General features: G+C 46.1%; 1 protein-coding gene across 14 annotated transcripts in view; it reads right to left on the bottom strand.

Annotated features, from left to right (window-relative positions):
• cacna1c (calcium channel, voltage-dependent, L type, alpha 1C subunit) overlaps positions 1-21638 on the bottom strand; it is a 269744-nt gene that overhangs the window by 130047 nt on the left and 118059 nt on the right. The gene's annotated exons all lie outside the window — the stretch shown is intronic.

Genomic DNA, 21638 nt, shown 5'->3' with positions numbered 1-21638 from the left:
ATAGAGTATATCTTATATTCTGGTCAAACATCATTCACCATATTGCGACTCTGTCACCACTGACGAGGTCAAGTGTGTCAATACTGTGATTAATGAAGATATCGGTCGACCCCACGTTGGGATGAGTACTCATGGACACCAGCCTCCCGATAATCATCAATGTTATGCAATATTACACCATTCAGGGGTGTGGTTCCATGATTCCCCTCGCAATAAGTGGAACAAGAACGGTAAAGTCCTGTGTCTTGCTTTATTTATTAAAGGAAAGGAGAAGAGAGGAGATAGTGGCAGAGGAGGAGATGGGAGATGAGAGGAGAAAAAAGAGGGGCAGTGTAGAAGGAGAAAAGGAGTGGAGAAGAGTGAAGGGAAGAGAGGAAAAGGGGACAGAAGAGGAGAAAGAAGGGGTGAAGAGAGGACAGGAGTGATGACAGAGGAGGAGGGAGGAGAAGAGCAGAGAAGTGTGGAGGTTAGTCCTTTGACAGGGCATGTAATAAAGCTATGTAATAAAGCTATGTAATAAAGTAATGTAAAGCTAAGGGGGATGTTTAGTTAGCTGAGCAGACAGTCTGTGTTTGTGTGGGCAGTATGTGAGTGTGTGTATGTATACAGTATGTGTGTGTTTGTATATACAGTACGTTTGCATGTGTGTGTATATACAGTATGTGTGTGTATGTGTGTATACAGTATGTGTGTGTGTTTATTTAGTGTGTGTGTGTGTGTGTGTGTGTGTATATATACAGTATGTGTGTGTGTGTGTATATATACAGTATGTGTGTGTGTGTGTATATACAGTATGTATGTTTGTGTGTGTATATAATATTTGTGTGTGTGTGTGTGTGTCCGTGGAGACAGCCGTTACACTGCGTCTCATAATGCTGTTTGATTTAATAAGAGCGAACAAAAGGGACGCTAGTTAACAGCCGGCACCCAGGTTAGCGGGCAAATTAATTTTAAATGGGGTTTTTGATTACTCTGCCGTAACCGTGCCGACAGGATGCTGGCTCTCACAAGACCCTCATTGTCAGGGCTGGTGTCACCAATCAGCTGGTAACAGATGGAATCAATAACACAGGCCTTATCCGCAGGGGATGAGGATGGGAAGGACGGGGAGAGAGAGTAAGGGAGTCAGAGAGAGGGATGATGACAGTGGGGGACATTTTAAAAAACTTTTTGTCTTCCTTGAATGAGACTCCCTGATTTAACTAAGACTAACCTTTACACCCCCCCCCCCCCAAAAAAAACACATAACCACACAGAGCAAACAAGCATATTTCTAAATCGACCCACATATACTGTCCCTTAGTGCGCACAATCTTCCACACGGACACACATAGCATGGTCACAATGCAATACTCACGTGAGCACCGCTTCGCAAAACTGCTCCCCGAAAAAAATAAACACAGGCAGTTCCACCAAGACCCCAAACCTCCTGAAACAAATCCACCCAGTTAAGCGTTGCATGGAACTCAAATTCGACCCTGAGACACTTTAACCAAACAGACAGTTTAGCCTGGACAAATAACATTTCACCCCCTCTCACTACTTGACAACACCAACACAAACATCCCCAGACAAAAGACCACTCCAGGACCTCTCACACACAGTCTCCAAAAAAGACAGTAGCAGTAACACCCTGCCACACACAGAACCCAGAGTCTCACTCCGTTAAATGTTCCACAAAGCATGATGTTATAACATGTCATGTTCAACCTTGTAGCATCATGCTAACATGTCTGTCTGTCCAATAAAGGACCAACAAGGTGCTTTTGTTTCTCAAACAGCCTTTGTCTGTGCAGAGACAGTAAAACTGCTTCCAAAGCAGCGCAGGGGACACAGGATGAGTGAATTTAGATCTCAGGTTATGAATGCTGTAATAAAGGCATCATATCCCCAACTGTCTCCATGGTGATCAGATCAGAGCCAACCGTAGACAAACTGGAGAGCTGAAAATGACTTCAGTCAGATTGGAAAAGAAAGAAACACGCAATTATTTCGAACACACAACCTTTCTCCGCCCATTGCTGTTTTTCTAACGGCCAAAATGTCTTATGCAATTGAAATTCCCAGTGCAGTACCTTTTTAATGATGGTGGCAATAATATTATCATATGTTATTATAATAAAAAATACAAATAATCACAGCTGTTTATACAAAATCAATAGCCTGGAATTCCTTCCTCTTTTGTTTGGAAAGTACTTTAGGGCAAATGTAACAAGGATGATTTTATTATAACTGACCAACAACTGTTTAAATATGGGGTGGGATCTTGAAGTTCCCCTCACACAGTCCAGACTATTTGGTATTTTCCTTTTCATTCATTCATCTAGGTACAGTAAGCCACCTGAGAAACAATTAGCATTTTACAATGACGACCTGGCAAAGGGTATGCCAATGCAAAATAACAGCACGTGAAACCAAATCATTTACTTAAAATACAAAACTGACTGTGTACAAGCAACACAGACAAACATGGAGTGGCCATAAATGCGAGCTAATCGTATCCAGACAAGGCTTCAGCAGGTGCAGTGATCAGAGTCTCAAGCTTAAGGGGTCTTCTGCAACTCACCCTCGGCAGACTGAAGTGAAGGACAACTGAAGGAAGACTTGGTTTCAGTAATGACCTGGGTGAGATTTCTACCAGAGAGTACTGACGCAGTAGCAGATATTCAGGAGTAAGCTGAGGTAGAGGGGGACATTTGCAGAAAAGGTAGTGGTACGCTAGTTGGTACCAGTGGGCCCGGTGTTTGTAGCAAGGACCCGTTAATCACAGGGCAAAGGTCACAAGGATCATGAGCATTGTTGGGCGCATGTGACAAGGCCAATGGCAGTGTGGTAAATTGCATGCAACTCTTCTGTTAGCGGCGAGCCCAGGAAATACATAGTCGTGGTCGACAGTTGAGAAGGCTGTCCTTTTTCACATGTCCTGGATTTAACTCTAAGGGGGGTTACGTGGGACGTTCATGACTAAGATGGGCAGTCAGACTGTAAATCAAGGTACTTGTAAACATGCCTCATTCTGACAAACAGCAGTGGACCTGTTGAGGTTGACTTTTTTGAAACATGTCGCTGGCATCAAATTCAAAATGGGCATGGATTTTTCTAAAAACAATAACGTTTCTCAGTTTCAATATTTAATATGTTGTCTTTGTACTTTTTTCAATTAAATATGGGGATTTGCACATCTTGCGTTCTGTTTTTATTTGGATCTTACGCAGCGTCCCAACAATTTTTGGTTGTATTTAATTGTGTTTTCAGGGTGGCCAGAGAGGGGACAGTTGTAAACAGGATGGTGTCATAGACACCGAGGTGGATGAGACGTTGAGAGGTGGATGAGACGTTGAGAGGTGGATGAGATGTTGAGAGGTGGATGAGACGTTACCAGCACAAGTGCAAAATCATTAATATACAAAGGGAACGGGGCCTCCGAAATCCCCAGTTTGCCGAGTCTGTCAATTAGGATGTGCTGGTTCACACTGTGAAAGGCTTTAGCCAAATCAATAAAAAAACAGCAGCACAAAACTAATTTTTGTGTAAAGCAGACAGGAAGTTATTTAGGAGCTTTAGAGATGATTAGACTCACCATTGGTCAGAGAATGTACATTTTGTAAGATTTGTGTCCTAATGCCCACAACTGAGCATTTCAAGGGCCAAATAAGGCTTACGGAAATACATTAAAATTTGGAGTTTCACAAAAATCTGTCTTTCTCATATCCAACTGAAACAAGGGCCATTTATCCTGATTATAATTTGCTCATTTCCCAAACAGTCTTTACAAAAATGTTCAAACTGCACTGACTAGTTTGTGTGTGTGTGTGTGTGTGTGTGTGTGTGTGTGTATGTGTTTGTGTGTGTATGTGTGTTTCTGTCCCCAAACTGGTTGAATCCATTTTGTCCCCATTTTGAAAAAGGCAATTATTTTGGCTTAAATGTAGGATAAGGCATTAGGGCTTGATTGGGTGTGGGTATGAAGGTTAAGTTAATGAGGTTAAAGTAAGGTTAAGGTTAATGTTAATGTTAGAGAAAGGGTTAGGACTGTAAGACTCCTTTAAGGAAAATCTACTTCGGTGTCCCCATTTAGATGGACAAGTAACTTCTGTGTGTATATGGAAGGTGAGGGATCAGCCCAGAACTACACAGCAGGACCTGGTCAATGACCTGAAGAGAGCTGGGACCACAGTCTCAAAAAAAATCATTAGTAACACACTACGCCGTCAAGGATTAAAATCCTGCAGCGCACACAAGGTCACCCTGCTCAAGTCAGCGCATGTCCAGGCCCGTCTGAAGTTTGCCAATGACCATCTGGATCATCCAGAGGAGGAATGGGAGAAGGTCATGTGGTCTAATGGGACAAAAATAGAGCTTTTGGGTCTAAACTCCACTCGCCATGTTTGGAGGAAGTAGAAGGATGAGTACAACCCCAAGAACACCATCCCAAAAGTGAAGCATGGAGGTGGAAACATCATTCTTTGGGGATGCTTTTCTTCAAAGGGGACAGGAAGACTGCACTGTATTGAGTGGAAGATGGATGGGGCCATGTATCGCGAGATCTTGGCCAACAACCTCCTTCCCTCAGTAAGAGCATTAAAGATGGGTCGTGGCTGGGTCTTCCAGCATAACAACGACCTGAAACACACAGCCAGGGCAACTAAGGAGTGTCTCCGTAAGAAGCGTCTCAAGGTCCTGGAGTGGCCTAGCCAGTCTCCAGACCTGAACCCAATAGAAAATCTTTGGAGGGAGCTGAAAGTCCGTATTGCCCAGCGACAGCCTCGAAACCTGAAGGATCTGGAGGTCTGTATGGAGGAGTGGGCCAAAATCCCTTCTGCAGTGTGTGCAAACCTGGTCAAGAACTACAGGAAACATACAATCTCTGTAATTGCAAACAAAGGTTTCTGTACCAAATATTAAGTTCTGCTTTTCTGATGTATCAAATACTTATGTCATGCAATAAAATGCAAATGAATTACTTAAAAAATCATACAAAGGGATTTTCAGGATTTTTGTTTTAGATTCCCTCACTCACAGTTGAAGAGTAGCTATGATAAACAATTTAGACTTCTACATGCTTTTTAAGTAGGAAAACATGCAAAATCGGCACTGTATCAAATACTTGTTCTCCCCACTGTATACACACCACACATTTCTTTAACAATCCTGATGAGGACCACAAATCCCTGCTGGGATAGTACAATAAGGAATACTTTTTGAAAGGGTAATCTAGCTTGGGGTCTCCACAAGGATAGTCATTTGTGAAATATCTTTTGTGTGTTCCAGCAACTCACAATGACTCATACATGAAACAGAAACAGTTGAAAAGCCTGACGCTACCTCACACATTGTACACATGTGGTTTGTGTATTTGTTGGGGTTGTGTGTGTGTGTGTGTGTGTGTGTGTGTGTAGAAGTGCGTGTGTTAGTTTTAGGGGGTTGTTTTTCTGGATATTGTAGCTAGTTGACAATGAACAGATCTACACATGGAAATCCCTCCAGATAGAGAGAGACTGAGTGAGAGCGAAAGGTATTGAGAGAGAGGGTAAAAATGAAGGAAAGTGTCTGGCTATTTTCTGAAACACTGCCCAATGCTAAAGGAGATTATTTGGGCTTTTTTTGTGTTTTATTTTTGTGTTATTCACTGAAGTATGACTAAGACTGATAAATTATACCTCCCTTAAATATTACTCCCTGAAACAATACAGTACAAATATAAGATCTAGAGGTTTATACTGGCCTATAGGATGAATACAGTATATATACAGGTCCATATAAGCCTATAGGATGAATACAGTATATATACAGGTCCATATAAGCCTATAGGATGAATACAGTATATATACAGGTCCATATAAGCCTATATGATGAATACAGTATATATACAGGTCCATATAAGCCTATAGGATGAATACAGTATATATACAGGTCCATATAAGCCTATAGGATGAATACAGTATATATACAGGTCCATATAAGCCTATAGGATGAATACAGTATATATACAGGTCCATATAAGCCTATAGGATGAATACAGTATATATACAGGTCCATATAAGCCTATAGGATGAATACAGTATATATACAGGTCCATATAAGCCTATAGGATGAATACAGTATATATACAGGTCCATATAAGCCTATAGGATGAATACAGTATTACAGTAAATTTACAGTTCATATATGGGCTGCATGATAAACGCAGTAAATCCCAAAGTAGTTGGAGACATAGGAGACGTCTTAACAACACCTTGTCCACTACATCCCTCAACTGACCTCTGGAGGTCCACTACATCCCTCAACTGACCTCTGCATGTCCATTACATCCCTCAACTGACCTCTGGAGGTCCACTACATCCCTCAGCTGACCTCTGCATGCCCATTACATCCCTCAACTGACCTCTGCATGTCCACTACATCCCTCAACTGACCTCTGCATGTCCATTACATCCCTCAACTGACCTCTGGAGGTCCACTACATCCCTCAACTGACCTCTGCATGCCCATTACATCCCTCAACTGACCTCTGCATGTCTATTACATCCCTCAACTGACCTCTGGAGGTCCACTACATCCCTCAACTGACCTCTGCATGCCCATTACATCCCTCAACTGACCTCTGCATGTCCACTACATCCCTCAACTGACCTCTGCATGTCCACTACATCCCTCAACTGATTTTTGGAGGTCCCAGCAAGTTCCCCAGAATTCATCCAACCAGGGGCTGATTAAGGCCTGGGACAGCAGGGGGCTGAAATGACCCTTCATTGGTTGTGAATGCGCTATCTAGGGTCATTTGTTCCTGGTCACAATGAAAAGGAGCACAAACGTGAATCTGCTTTAAAAGATATTAATTACATGTTGAGCAAGGAACTGTAAAAATCATTTTTTGTGGGTCATTTGTTCGTGGTCACAATGAAAAGGAGCACAAACGTGAATCTGCTTTAAAAGATATTAATTACATGTTGAGCAAGGAACTGTAAAAATCATTTTTTGTGGGTGCAGAAATAGACAGATCAGTTTAACTGAAACTCCTCTACCGTGGGGTTGGGTCTGGGTTTTAAAATGAACTGAAACCAAGAGGCAGACATCGCTCCCCGATCCCAGATCTCTTCCCTGGCTCTGGTTGTCTTACCGTGCCATCTTTAAGCTATTAACATCTGGACATACCAAGAGCTGAGAAAACAGAGGTACGCACCAGGAACACGGCAACACCCTCATGCGTGTGCGAGTGTGAGTGTGGAACACACTTTTAGGGGGACCCGGAGAAGAAGACGTTCTCTAAAAATACAGGGAACAGGGGTTTGGATACTGCAAAGAGGTTGTAACCCTCACACTAACCCTGACCATAAACCTGACCTCAACTGTCAACCCAACCTGGCCTGAAGGTACAGGTCCTCAAAACCGTGCGAAAGGGAAGACACGGAAGTCAAGTGGTCTGAATGACGATCAACACTAACCTCAACGGAGAGATCAACACCAGGCCCACGCACCTCGCGGGTATCCAGTGAAACAACAACAACCTCCCGTCATGCATCACATCCATATCCACTTCATTTGGACAGTCCCACAGAGTGGATGATCTAGGTGGCCACACTACAATCCACCGAGAAGGAAGAGCCTGCCAGGTTCAGGATTTGGGTGAGAATGCGGGTTTGGACGCAGGCGTACATGTCAGCTTAGTGGACAGTTGGTTGAAAGGTTGCTGATTAAACACCTACGACCAGCTACGTGTAGAGAGCGCCACACATCTATTACAGCATCCATCAGAGTATCTGTCCAACCGTTGTTTCGTGTCTTTACAAGCTCCAAGCAGCGAGCAGCAAGTGTTTCCAAGGCAACGAGTTGGTAAATTTAGAAACTGTGTGGAACATTGTGTGTGTGAGTGTGTGCGCGCGCGTGTGTGTATACGTGTGTATACGTGTGTGTGTGGGTGTGTGTGTGTTCGTGCATGCATGCTTGTGTGTGAGTGAGATTGTTTGTGTGTGTGTGTTTTTGCATGGTGTGTGTGTGTTTGCACGGTGCGGGTGTGTGTGGGAAGGAGAGACAGGATAAAAATACCTACAGTTGAAACACCTAAAGAGAATAATCTATTCAAACAGGTGCTTTACTGCTGAGGATAATGTTGCCTTACGAATTAGGGTAATGTTGCCTTGCTGCTGAGGATACTGTTATGGATAATTGCTACGGATAACGTTGTTTTATTGCTGAGGATAGCGCTGTGTTACAGGGAAAGATAATGTCGTCATGTTGCTGTGGACAACATTGCCTTAATGTTATTAAGACACTGTTGCCATTCTGCTGAGGATAATGTAGCAGACACGGCATCAACAGCTCAAGACAGCCAGATGAGACAACCACACTTCACAGTCATATCATAGGTGTATCAGCCACATAATCACCTATAAGTACAACATAGAGTGTATCAACCAAATCACCTATCAGTACACCATAGACTGTATTAACCAAATCACCTATCAGTACACTATAGACTGTATCAACCAAATCACCTATCAGTACACCATAGACTGTATCAACCAAATCACCTATAAGTACAACATAGAGTGTATCAACCAGATCACCTATAAGTACACCATAGACTGTATTAACCAAATCACCTATAAGTACAACATAGAGTGTATTAACCAAATCACCTATAAGTACAACATAGAGTGTATCAACCAAATCACCTATCAGTACACCATAGAGTGTATCAACCAAATCACCTATCAGTACACCATAGACTGTATCAACCACATATCAACTGTCAATACACCATATCATTTTATTTGTAGTCACAGTAGTTGGCAGTAAGTACCCTGTGGAAAGGTCTCACGTATGATCTGTTGTCCAGCCTGTGTTCTGGCCCTGGTCCTCTGAGGAGATCTCTGACGCCTACCGCAGTGCAGTTGAGGGCAGGAAGTCGACAACAGAGTTTAGGTGACTTAACCACGACGTCTTGCTTTCTGTAGACACAGTGGTTCAGCCTATTCAACATGCTGTTGGGGCCCCAGTAGATTTATGCTTTTGTCCTCTAAGACCATTTGAAAATGGGGACGTCTCGTTCCGAAACATAGAACAGTAAACTGCGGGCTCTGGACTCTCGCCATGTCCTTGTTGGAGCAGACAACCTCAGTGGTCCGTCGCCTACCCTATCAGAGAGGTGTGGCTGGGTGGGAAGTCTGTGTGAGCTGTCCGGCTTTTGTGAGTGAATGTGTGTGTCTGTGTGTGTGTGTGTTAGCAGACGGCTCAGGTTCTCTGCCGGGTCAGCCAACAGACTAAGCGTCCACTCGGGAGGGGGTCTGGACCTGAATGCTGTGTGTGTCCGAGTGTCGGAGTGTGGGTGTGTGTGTTTGTGTGTTAGTGTGCGGGCTCCCATCACTTCAGTCAGAGCACTTGGCTACTAATGGAATTACAGAAACAAATCTTCTCTATACTCACAAATAAACACACAGACACACATCCACACCCACACACAGAGACACCTGCACACCTAAACACACAGTACATTTGTCGGCAGACCCCTGGTTCTGGTTGTCCCAAACCCACGTTCTCCGTTGGGCTGGATACATTTCATCAGATGACTCAGAGACAGACTTCACTCCCTGTGGTTCAGATCTGGTTCTCTGCTGCTGTTTAACTCGAGACCAGTCTTAGCCTTAATCCTGAAATTAACATTAAACTAACCCTGACCTTAACCATTCTAACTAACCCTAACCTTAACCCTTTGCTTTGACTTCCATCTCAGCCCTGGACAGATGAGTACTGACATTACCCTAACAACACACCAAACCCCGGGGATGATTACAAATGCCGCACAACTTCAAATAGCCCCCACACAACCTCCTCATCCTCATCCACCTCTTTCGCATCCTCCTCCACCCACTCGTCATCAATCAATCAATCCCATTCATTTATTTAGACCTTTTTACATCAGCAGTTGTCACAAAGTGCTTTCACAAAACACCCAGCCTGAAAAACACCCAGCCTGAAAAACACCCAGCCTCACCCACCCCCCTGGCCTGGACTTGCAAATCTGCGCCCCATCGAACGCCATCTAACAGGCGAGCCTTGAGGTTAAGAGAGAGAGCAAGACGAGCAGAGTTTTGTGTGTTTGTGTTTGAGTGTGTATGATTCTTGGTGTGTGTGTTTGTGATTGGCTGCACCGGTGCATGTTGTCTCTCTGTGATAGGCTACTCCCAGAGGTCAAAGAACTATGACATGCCTGGCAACCCGGTTGGAAAGCTGAAACGCTCTGCTCTATTGTAACGCCAGGGGCAAGTTAACAGGCATCGACAACGGAAGCTAATATGTCCTGGGGTCCTAGGAGCTAAGGCTAGGTAACCTGATGTGGGATCTCTACTCTGTCCAGTATTTCTGTAAAAAAGATCACATTCACACAAACACACGCACGCACACACACACATACACACCCAACTGCCCCTAAACACACCCTCCTCCCAAATTCACCCCACATCCTTCAGTCTCTCTCCTTCTCCACTCGAATAGCTACATTTCATATAAATATGCAGACACACACACACACACACGTGACACGCACACACGCATGCGACACACACGCACGCACGCATGCAACACACACGCAGCCATTCCTCAGCAGTAGCAGGTGACTCCATGCAGGCAGAGTGGCAGCACTCGCTCAGTTCCAATGGAGATTCCTGTAAAAAAAGAAAAGAAATAAAAACACAAACCCACCAGCCAAGGACCAGGCGAGGGAGAGCGTGGGAGGAATCAGGAACAGACACAGAGGTTCCCACTGACATATACAGAGAGAGATATGGGGGGAGCTAAGGAGAGAAAGAAAGAGAGAAAGACAGAGGGAGAGAGGGAGAGAGGGACAGAAGGCTAGAGAAAAGGAAACTAGGGGAGAGAGAGAAAGAAAGATTGGGGAGGGAGACAGCAGAAGTAGAAAGAGGGAACAGGAGAGAGAGGAGGAGGAGGGAGAGAGAGAGGAGGGAGGGAGGCAGGAGGAAGAGAGAGGAGAGTGAGGGAGAGAGAGAGGAGGGGTGGAGAGAACAGAGAGGGAAGCGGGGGAAAGGAGAAGGAAGCATCACTAATGTTTCCTGTTAAATATTCCGACTGGTGCCGCAAGATGCGTCACGAGGCCATTCAGGACAGCATCCTACCCACAATGCACCTGTCCCAAAAGAAAACCTGACGGAGGGAGGGACGGACGTTGTGGTCCACCTTAACCACGTCGTCAGCCTGGTTCTGTTCATTAGGGCGTGCGACTGAAGACACGTGAAAGAGTTCTGCACCAGTGAACCAGGAAAATGACTCTGTCTGGTTTATTACAGTAGAAGGTGGAGTGGCTCAATGTGTTCTGTCAGGTGCTGAAGGAACACGACTTGAGGCTGAACTTCCTGTCTGCGGGAGTCCATCTGCTTGGTTGATTAAGTATTCATAATTTATTCACAATGAAGATGAGAGAGAGGAAGAGAGAAAGAAAGAGAAGGAAAGAGAAGAAACAAGAGCGTGAACGAGACAGTAAGAGAGACCAGACCAGTCCAGACCAAAGTAGACCAGACCAACCTGGACTAGATTTGACCGGACTAGACCAGACCAGCCTAGAGCAGATTAAACTAGACCAACCTAAATCAGACCAGCCTAGACTATACCAGTCGAGATCAAACTATAGTAGACCATCGTAGACCAGATAAGACCAGACTAAAAAAGACCTGACCAGCCCAGACCAGACCCATGAGGTGCTGTACCTCCACTAGCAAGGGATTGGTGGTGGTACGAATGATGAACTGGACCTGATAAGACAGAGGAAGATGACAAACTGGGAAGACTGGGTGCAGACCATCCTTTGTTCCCAATGCTACATGTACTGGACAAATGAGGACCAGTCTTCCAGTGCATGCAGTTCTCTGTCCTCACCAGCAGAGGTCCACTCTTCAACTGTCTCAGTCACACCAGCTACATACACTAGTCAGAACAGGTCGGTGGATATACCAGATCCAAACCAGACCCAGATCAGACCTGGAGTCGATCAGACCAATCTAGACCGAACCCAAACCAGAACAGACCTGGAGCCGATCAGACAAGATTAGACCGGACTCAGACCCGGAGTAGATCAGAGCATACCAGACTAGGCCAGAATACACCAGGACAGATCAGCCAAGCCTAAACCAGACCAGGCCAGACTAGACTGAACCAAAATCAGACCAAGAGCAGACCTGAAATAGATTGGACCAGACCTGATTAGGGTAGACCAGACTAGACTGAACACAGACCCAGACCAAACCCAGACTAGACCAGGGCTAGAGGAGACCTGGACCAGATGTGTGCAGAAAATGTTTCCCTTTCATGTCAGCCTTGTAGTAGGACCCTAAAGGCAACTTCTGGGGCACACTTCAATAAACCTTGTGTCTATGTGCAGAATAAACCTTGTGTCTATGTGCAGAATAAACCTTGTGTCTATGTGCAGAATAAACCTTGTGTCTATGTGCAGAATCTATTACATTTGGGTTTCTGTGTTGTTTTCATGATACATTCATGATGACGATATACCTGAAAACATTCACAGACACTCAAATTTAATAGATTCTGATGTAATATCATATGGTTTGTGTGTATTAGAGCATTAACTTTATCTTTAGGGGCCTGCAGAAACGATTTCATATCCAATTCAGTTCAGGGTTCTTATTAGTCCATGTTCTTCTGGTTGTTTCAACGGGGTGTTGTAAGCCCACAACAATGCCTGAACTGCACCAAGACACAACGTTTATTGAAGTGTGCACCAGAAACAGAAATAAACTGGCACTGATCGAGGATGATGATATAATTCTGCCCAGCAGATGCAGGCTGCTTTGTAGGAGAAATTAAATTTAGAATGATTTTGGGAAAGCCATTTTTATCACATTAGCATATGACCACTGCACAAAGTGGACATTTTACCCATATTGTACCAAATACCCATGCTCACACTGGGGCATTCCCGCGTTCGCCTCTCCAGAAAATTGTAGGACAACACAAATCAGAAATGCTTTTTGATCATATCATGACTCAACATTTAGTTGATTTCAGACGGGTGAATTGCATTCTGGGGACAGTGTGTATGCGTCCTGGTGCATTCTCCACCACACAGAGCCTGTTTGACGCGAACAACGGAAAATCCCCGCTGATATCGTTTACTTGGCGCCTCAGAAGCTTTGTGGCGAGGACGCGGTGCTTGTTGCGGGCCGTTCCACAGCAGCCCATACGTTACGCGTTTCACCGCTATCGCGTAAAAGAGTCATTTCGTAACTATATCATTTATTATTTTCATCCGACCCTACTGGCATGCATTTCTTTGGGATTCACACACATGCGCATTAGCAAATTCACTTATACACACGCGCGCTGACACACACACACATACACACACACACAGTCCCTCTCTTCCTGTGTCTAAACCCCCAGAGAAGGAGCTAGCGTGCCCAATGCAGGCCCGCGAACTAGGTCAGCCTCCAGAACACAGAGTACGCCTCGCCTCTCCTCTTTTTATCATTCTTTCCTCTCCTCCCTTTCCTCTCCTCACTACACTCTTTTCTCCTCTTTTAATCCCTCTTTGCTCCCCTCTACTTCTGCTCCTCTTTTTTGCCATCTTCACCCCTCTGTTCTCCTCACCCCTCTCCTCCATATCATCTCCTCTCCTCTTCTCTCCTCCCTCCCTCCCATCTCCACTCCCTCTCTTTTCCTCCTTCTCCTCTCCTTTTCTGTCCTCTTTTTTTCCCCAGGGCCTCCCACTCATTTCCTCCTCCTCCTCTCCATCAGAGTGATATCATACCAATGTATTTCGGACACTACCTGGTGTCCGTCATTAGCCAATCAAACGACATGCCGGGCTAGATACACTGTCTGCTCTGCTCAGCCGACGTCAGTTTCAAAACGTCTCTGTGAAGCGCTGCACAGACGCAATACTTTTGACAAGGTTACGGCAAGAGCGATTTAGCCATAAGTCAAACCAAACCGTTGACAGACACCAGAAAGACAGACACTTCCCCCGACATACAGAGGTCAAAGGTCTTCACTGGATAACACACCAATAGGTGGCCCACCCCCGCCCCTAAATCTCTCCCCCACTCTCTCCCTCCCCCCACCCCTGATTCCCTCCCACCCTCTCCCTTGAGGAGTCATGAGAGTTTCTGCGGCTGGCGTCAGATTAAAGAGGCCGGGGGTTGTAGGTGAGACTGTCTTACAGACACACGCTGGTGCTCCGCGGCCCTGGCCTGTGTCCTGTCACAACGCCATATCAAAGGTGGAACAAACGCTGGGCTGATGGTGCAACTCCCAGTTGGAGGAGGGAGGAGGAGAGGAGGACGACGGTTAAAGGAGAGAGTAGGAGAGGAGACCAGGAGAGGAGGGGGACAAGACACAGTTAGAGGAGAGAGGAGGAGCGGAGGAGAGGAGGATGACGGTTAGAGGAGAGAGTAATAGAGGAGACTAGGAGAGGAGGGGGACGAGACCCAGTTAGAGGAGAGAGGAGGAGCGGAGGATGGCAGAGGACAGAGTGGGAACATAGGAAAAGAGGGAAAAGCTTCAGAATTAGCTTTTAAATACACTCCAAATCTTAAATACACTGCAGGGGCATAAAAGTACGAGTGTAAAGACGGTGTCCACATCGGTCAGGGAAAAGACGCGTGAATTTGAAAACCAGGTCTACACCTTCCTCCTCTCTACTCTGTGTAAATCTGGCCCTTGTCAGCTGCTCTGTCGGTGTCATTTCTAAATGAGCTCCTCTAATTGTAGCCAGAGGAGCTTCATTACAGCCTCGCTGGGCACAGGAGAGAAGCAGGGTCTCTACTGACCATCGATCAATGGCACTTCACAGGTTGGCTGTGTGTGCGTGTGCGCGCGCGCGCGTGTGTGTGTGTGCGTATGTCTGTATGCACGCCACTGATCAATAACCCTCTACAGGTTGTCAGTATGTGTCTGGAGGGAGCACTGTGCTTGTGTGTGGTTGATTGATCCCACCTCTAACTGGAAGGGTTAAAGGCTCTAGAGGGGGCTTCGCTTTCTATTCATGCTGGAAGGTGAAGCTCACGGAGAAGGCTGTTCTATGCACGTTTTGACTGCTACATCCTGGCAGCCTGCTGCGTTTTAACAGTTCCTCTACACGCCGGCATTATGTGGTGAATAACCCACAAAAATGACTCCCTCAAGGAGATGCGGCGCTGGAAATGAAATTAGCAACGACAACCTTTGACCTGCACAGTGATTATGGAGCAAGGCACCGTCGGTTCCTGAGCCAAGCGGAACGCGTAGAGGATGTTTTTGAGCTTTTCTCCAGGCTGATACCACAAGATAGGGGGAATCTGGCCCTGGAAAGTACTTTGTCCTTTTAGAAAATACCTCGTCCCACTGTTGTGCGTTTCCTCCTCATGTCCTCACCTCATTCACAGCCCACTGGAGGAGGCCCGAGATCCCACGCCGGGATTTGACACTGGAGAACCTATTTCGGATCAGGTCTTGACTTCCTGTCAGCCGTCACTTCCGCACAACTAACGAGCAGGAAATGGCTCCCAAAGTAAATTGATGGCTGGAGTGGGTAGGCGGAGTCGGTTACTGCTCTCAGCTCCACCGAAAGCTGTCAGTAGGTCAGTGTGGTCTGTGTAGGGTCTAATCAATATATCGGTCAATGCTGGACACAGATCAGTGGACACGTCACCAGTCCGGCAGAGTTTTAGAGGGACTAATCTCCTCTCTCTATTTTGTTGGAGGCGATGGTAGGGGGAGGAGGCGGTGAAGAGGAGAGAATCGGAGGGGAGAACGGAGGCTGGTTGGTCTGGTGGTCCCTGGTCTCTTTGATAATCCCTCTATAGGTTTCACACTGCTCCTCACCAGAGAACACATCTTTCCAGAGAGTACTTTCCCTCTACTCCTCCTCAAGTCACCATGAAATCAAGGCAAATTGGCCTTGTAATTCCCAATCAAATCAAGCGCAGAGGAAAAATAACCCGTACAATAAATAGCTCTGCAGTAAAAGTCTGTGGAACACTAAAATGATTATATGAATAAGGTTGTTATAACACATGAAGAAGGATGGCAAAACAAAAAAAGGATAACATAACACATAAAGAAAGACATTATAACACATGAACACATTAATGTGTTTTAGCACTTGACACACGAATGTGTTTATTACACATGAGGAAGGATGTTACGTCATATGAAGAAGGACATTACATCACATGAAGAAGGACGTTACGTCACATGAAGGACGTTACGACACATGAAGAAGGATGTTACGACACATGAAGAAGGATGTTACGACACATGAAGAAGGATGTTAGGACACATGAAGAAGGGCGCTACGACACATGAAGAAGGATGTTACGTCACACGAAGAAGGACGTTACGTCACATGAAGGACGTTACGACACATGAAGAAGGATGTTACGACACATGAAGAAGGATGTTACGACACATAAAGAAGGATGTTACGACACATGAAGAAGGGCGCTACGACACATGAAGAAGGATGTTACGTCACACGAAGAAGGACGCTACGACACATGAAGAAGGATGTTACCACACATGAAAAAGGATGTCATAACAAGTGAGCAGGGATGTTGGGCTGCCAGGACGCTTGTGGCTGAGCAGCAGTAAAGACAGTTGGTTCTGTTCAACAACAGATGGACCGGCACTGGGCTCCATGAAACACACCACGCCACCGTGACATTCACACTAACACACACATGCACACACTCGCGTGGACACGCTTGCATGCACACAAACAGACAGGCGCGCCTGCAAGCACACACACACACACACAACGACACACACACATTAACGTCACCAGGGAATAGCCAGCCAGGTCCTGACAGGCTGTCAGTGCCAAGGTCGTGGGCGGCAATCGTGTCCCCACACGACTTCACTCTTGGAAAAGGTGTGGGAAATGTTGCCAATATGGTGATTGTGTTAAAAGTAACACAACATATTTTGTAGTACTTTTGTCTGAATGAGGTGGAGCGTCGATGAGGCGCCAACGCTAACTACTAACTCCTAAAGCTGATTTATAACCGATACATGGTGTCTCTGGTGAGTTTGAATCCATCTTATTCTATAAGGCAGGCGGGGGAAAACAAACCTATGTAGCTAGTAGCGAATTTGCATGAGAAGAAAGTGATGTGATGTGTGGGAAAGTGATGTGAAAATGCGAAAGGCAGAGAGAGGGTGCAATGTAAGAGAGAGAGACACCAATAGAGAGAGCAGAGAAAAAGAGAAGCAGGGACATTCAGAAGAAGAAAAAGAAACAGAGAGAGAGAGAGACAGACAGTGAATCTGAGGCCACAGTTAAAATGCTATGGATTTAACCCAAGGACTTCCAGCAGTGGATAAAGTCACCACCTGTCACCTGGAGGACAAACCAACCAAGCAGATGGCCACAAAATGTACTCAACATTAAGTAGGGCGGGAAAAAACATAAACAAAATACATAAATAACCACAATAGATGACTTCTGTGATCCATTTTTGGACGTGTTTGTTTGATTAGTGACATGAATTGATATCGGGACACGACAAACAGTGGAGCATTTCCAAATCTCGGGCAGATGTAAGAGCCGACATGTAACACAGTCACGGGGAACCACAAAGCCGGTCGACATGGCTGGAAGATGGCGGGAAACAACACAAATGATCCCGCCAAGACGAGGGCGCCACCCCTCCACCCCGCTCCTGAACCCGCGCCACCCCTCCAGCGCTTGACGCCACCAGCATGCTAACCACCGGCCTGCCTGTTAGCACCGTTGAACGCGGCCCGGCATTCACAGACTCGTCCCACGCGCCGGATTTGTTACCTCTTCATCCCTTCAATATACTAGGCACTCGTTTGTGTTATTGGTTAGGTAGGCCTATTGTTATTTGTCTGAGAACGGTAGCCACTAGAAGTCACTATCGTGTTTGCTTTTGAGACTAAGCAGTCTTTGGGTTTTTTTCAGTTCTGCATCTGTGTCTGTCATTTTTCCCGACACGTCACAGAAGGCAACTCATATCCGTGCTCGGAGCCAGGCAGAGTCGTGATGTTTTCCATTATCAGTTTAAACATCTACTAGCAACGTCCGCTGACTCTGGCGAGACTCGACGAGGGGGCCTCACGTCTTTGCTGGCACATACAAGTAAAGGCCAAACAGAAATGTTTCCTAACCTCTCGTCTGAGGAGCACGGATCTGCGTGGGCCGACGTTCCCAGACATGGTTCAACCACAACGAGCACAACTGTACGATCACTGTCGCTGCGGTCAAGGAGCCCGGCACTGGACCATCTGCCATGTAGAAGGCCTCTAAAGCGCTCTAAGGCTGGTTAGTTCCCATCAGTACTGAATGATATACATGTTGATGTTGACGTGACGATTATCCATTTGCTAAAGCCAAACGAGCTGTAAGTCTGGATGTCAAGTCATCTTGCAGTATAAAGTCATCATACACAAACGTACATAGGTAGATTTACTTTAATACGTTCACTCATTAAACCCCACACAGGCAAACTCCTTCAGTTTATCTTAAACCCCACACTTCGAAAGGGATGCATGGTGTACCCATCAATAGTCATTAGGCGTCACATAAGCAACGCTGTTCACGTTGTGATGCAGCGTGATTTAAATCGTGATAAAACATGAAACATGACGATTCATTAATTTCACTGAAAACTATCTTTCCCTCTGAACAGACTAAAGGGTCAGGTATTGAGACAGGCCCGGGGGGGGTTCGGGACAAGCTGGCGAGAGTTAGCTCTTGAGAAGCAGGTTGAGGATTCCAACTGAAAGTGGAAAGCCAGGACCGGGTGCGTCCCCAAAGTCATCTCAACCTCCAGTGTCAACTGCCGTTTGGTTGTAAATTGTTCCCCACTAATGAAAAGGGTGCCAGCCACACTGAAGCCAAGTGTGGCGGTGTGTTTTCAGGACAGAATTTAGGGCAGAATGTCCCTATTCGCTGGCACTCAGTCGTGGTGGCGACCGGATTGCATTTTCCGTTGATTTCATTCAAATGTCAGGACATTACTTAACGCACATGCATGTGTTTTCATGCCAAGTTCACTTTACGGATTGAAGCAATTTAGTCGTCAGCAAGGTCCAACCGAAACATCTTTCCAGCCAAAACCATTCCAGCCCAACCCTTTTTAGCCCAACCCTTTCCAGCCCAACCCTTTTTAGCCCAACCCTTTCCAGCCCAACCCTTTTTAGCCCAACCCTTTCCAGCCCAACCCTTTCCAGCCCAACCCTTTCCAGCCCAACCCTTTTTAGCCCAACCCTTTTAAGCCCAACCCTTTCCAGCCCAACCCTTTCCAGCCCAACCCTTTCCAGCCCAACCCTTTCCAGCCCAACCCTTTCTAGCTCAACCCTTTTTAGCCCAACCCGCTTTAGGCATATTTTAGGCCATAACAAACTGAAATTCAAAGCAAACGCTGCAAACATCTCTGCAGGAACCAGGATCTTCATGAGTATTTATCTGGGTACCCATCAGCTCCACTGGTGGTTCCACGGGGACCTTGAATGAAACAACTCAGCTGAAAACAAAGAAACACAACGTTCCAAAGCTTGTCAACCAGTCGTCTGTCAGCTTACTGCAAGGCCAGGAAAACTGAGATCATTTGAAAGGCATTCGAGAGACCCGCTTCCTGTTCCGAGAGAGCATTGCAAATCCAGAAGGCATTACCGGCAGGTAAGACCCATCACATCAGCTGAAGAAGGGGCCTGGCCAGCCCAGATGAGGGTTGGTAAATCACAAATCATCTCATCGACTAGGCATCTAGGTTAAGCTAGCAGAACTAACTGATTGGACAATGCATATATTTATGGCAGTTACAGACAACACGCTGTTCACCTTGTTGCAGGATGGATGATTTTTTAGGTGAAGCCTGTTTAAGTTTTTGAAAACACGATTCCAGTTCATATGAAAAGTTGACATATCCAGTCGCTTCAGGATTCCTTGCAAACAGAAAATTATGTTTATAAATGTTCCTGATAAGTTCCCCCTGGTCGTCCTTAAAACGCCACCTGTTAGCTGGGTATTTTATGTTTGTAAGATATTAATAGCTTTCTTGAAATGAAGACACAGCGTCTGTAATTTGTTATTTCTAGCGCAATCATTACATCGATAAAATGAACACAAGCCATGAGTTAAGTGTGACAACACTCCAGTTGTGTTAAATGTAACACAATTTGTCACAATCCTATCTACACAAACAGACGTGTTCGAATGTGTTTCGCTTTGCTACATCTGTTCCAAAAATTGCAGAATGAGAAAGAGAGCAAGGAGTGGGGCGGGGGGGGGGGTGGCTCTGAGACCCCGATGACAGGCGCACATTGATTACGCTGTGCCAGGAAAAGTCTTGCAATACAGCAGACAAAGAGGCGTATGGGACAGAAAGAAAGAGGGAAGAGAGGGGGATGGAGAAGAGAGAGAGAGAGAATGGGGGGATATAAGGAAAGAATAGAGGACCTCTACTCTCTCATATGATTATGACACTCCCTTCTCTATGCCCCTCAGTCCCCACGTCACACACACACACACACACACATATATACACAGGCAGTGAGGACCAGATGGTATCCAGATGGGAGCACCAAAACTTAAACAGTGCGTCTCTCCCATTCAATATATTTACACAGTTCAGCACGGGGGACCCAGGCTGCCTAAGTGTTGGGCCCCCCGTTCTAGAGGGTCACACGACCACCCGGGATTTTTACTTTGCCAAAAGCTTCCGCATCAAAGCCTCCGGATTGTCACAGGGACCAGTGTCTTCCTGAAGATTGTCACCGACGCTGTTGGTGTCAATTCACGTTTTCGGGAGAGAAAACTGCTGAATTCTGAAGTGTAAAGCACAGGGGCCTCATAAGCTGGGCAAACAAGCAAGAAATAGTACACTGTTGTTAGGGAACAGGGTGGTATTTGGGATTCACCGTACAAAACTAAACACAGCCCTGCTGATTCCACACCTTGCCTCTGCCACTCAGCTTCCTGACAGCATCTGTGAATACGTGTAGTGTCCTCCTCAACTCCACAAGCATGTATGTGTGAGCCCACTCAGCTGGTGCTCTTATCTGCAGCAACATACACAAGGCAATTAGGGTCAAGTGCCTTGCTCAAGGGCATGAATAAAAAAAACCCGGATCTGTTACCTCGTCAGCTCTGGGACTCGACGAAGTGGCACTTCGTCCTGAAGCACAGAGGAATTATGCGTTGTCACTCGTGTAGCAGGGTTGTCGAGTTGCTGCTGTCTCCGGCAGCAGACCACTCCAATTACCAGCGGCTAAGGAGCTGTGGAGGATGACTGCCTGGGCCCTGGATGATGTCATCACACTGATCGCTATGGAACAGACGCCTGTCCACTGTGAATCTGGAGGAGGCCCTAGAGGTCAGGAAACGGTTAAGAACGGCAGAGTACCGAAGGGGAGTTTCAAGGGTAAGTTAAGGTCGGGTATTTACTCCCTGCGTGCGACCCGACCAGTAAGAACTCAGCGACCATGTGATCTGGCAGGGAAAGGGATATCTGTGCCTCAGATGTGTGATCTGGCAAAAGAGAAGCTCCTTCCGGGTCATGAATGACGCGTGGTCAGGAAAACATCTTCTGCGGAGAGCAAGGGGCTGGCAGTGTGATTCTGTGTCTCCGCAGAAACCCTTTGTCGGCCAAAACCTCCTGTTT

The sequence above is a fragment of the Esox lucius genome, chromosome 18, assembly GCF_011004845.1.
Source record: "Esox lucius isolate fEsoLuc1 chromosome 18, fEsoLuc1.pri, whole genome shotgun sequence".
In the NCBI taxonomy this organism is placed as follows: Eukaryota; Metazoa; Chordata; class Actinopteri; order Esociformes; family Esocidae; genus Esox; species Esox lucius.
Note: the sequence above shows the minus strand (reverse complement) of the source record. Positions and strands in the feature narration are given on the sequence as shown.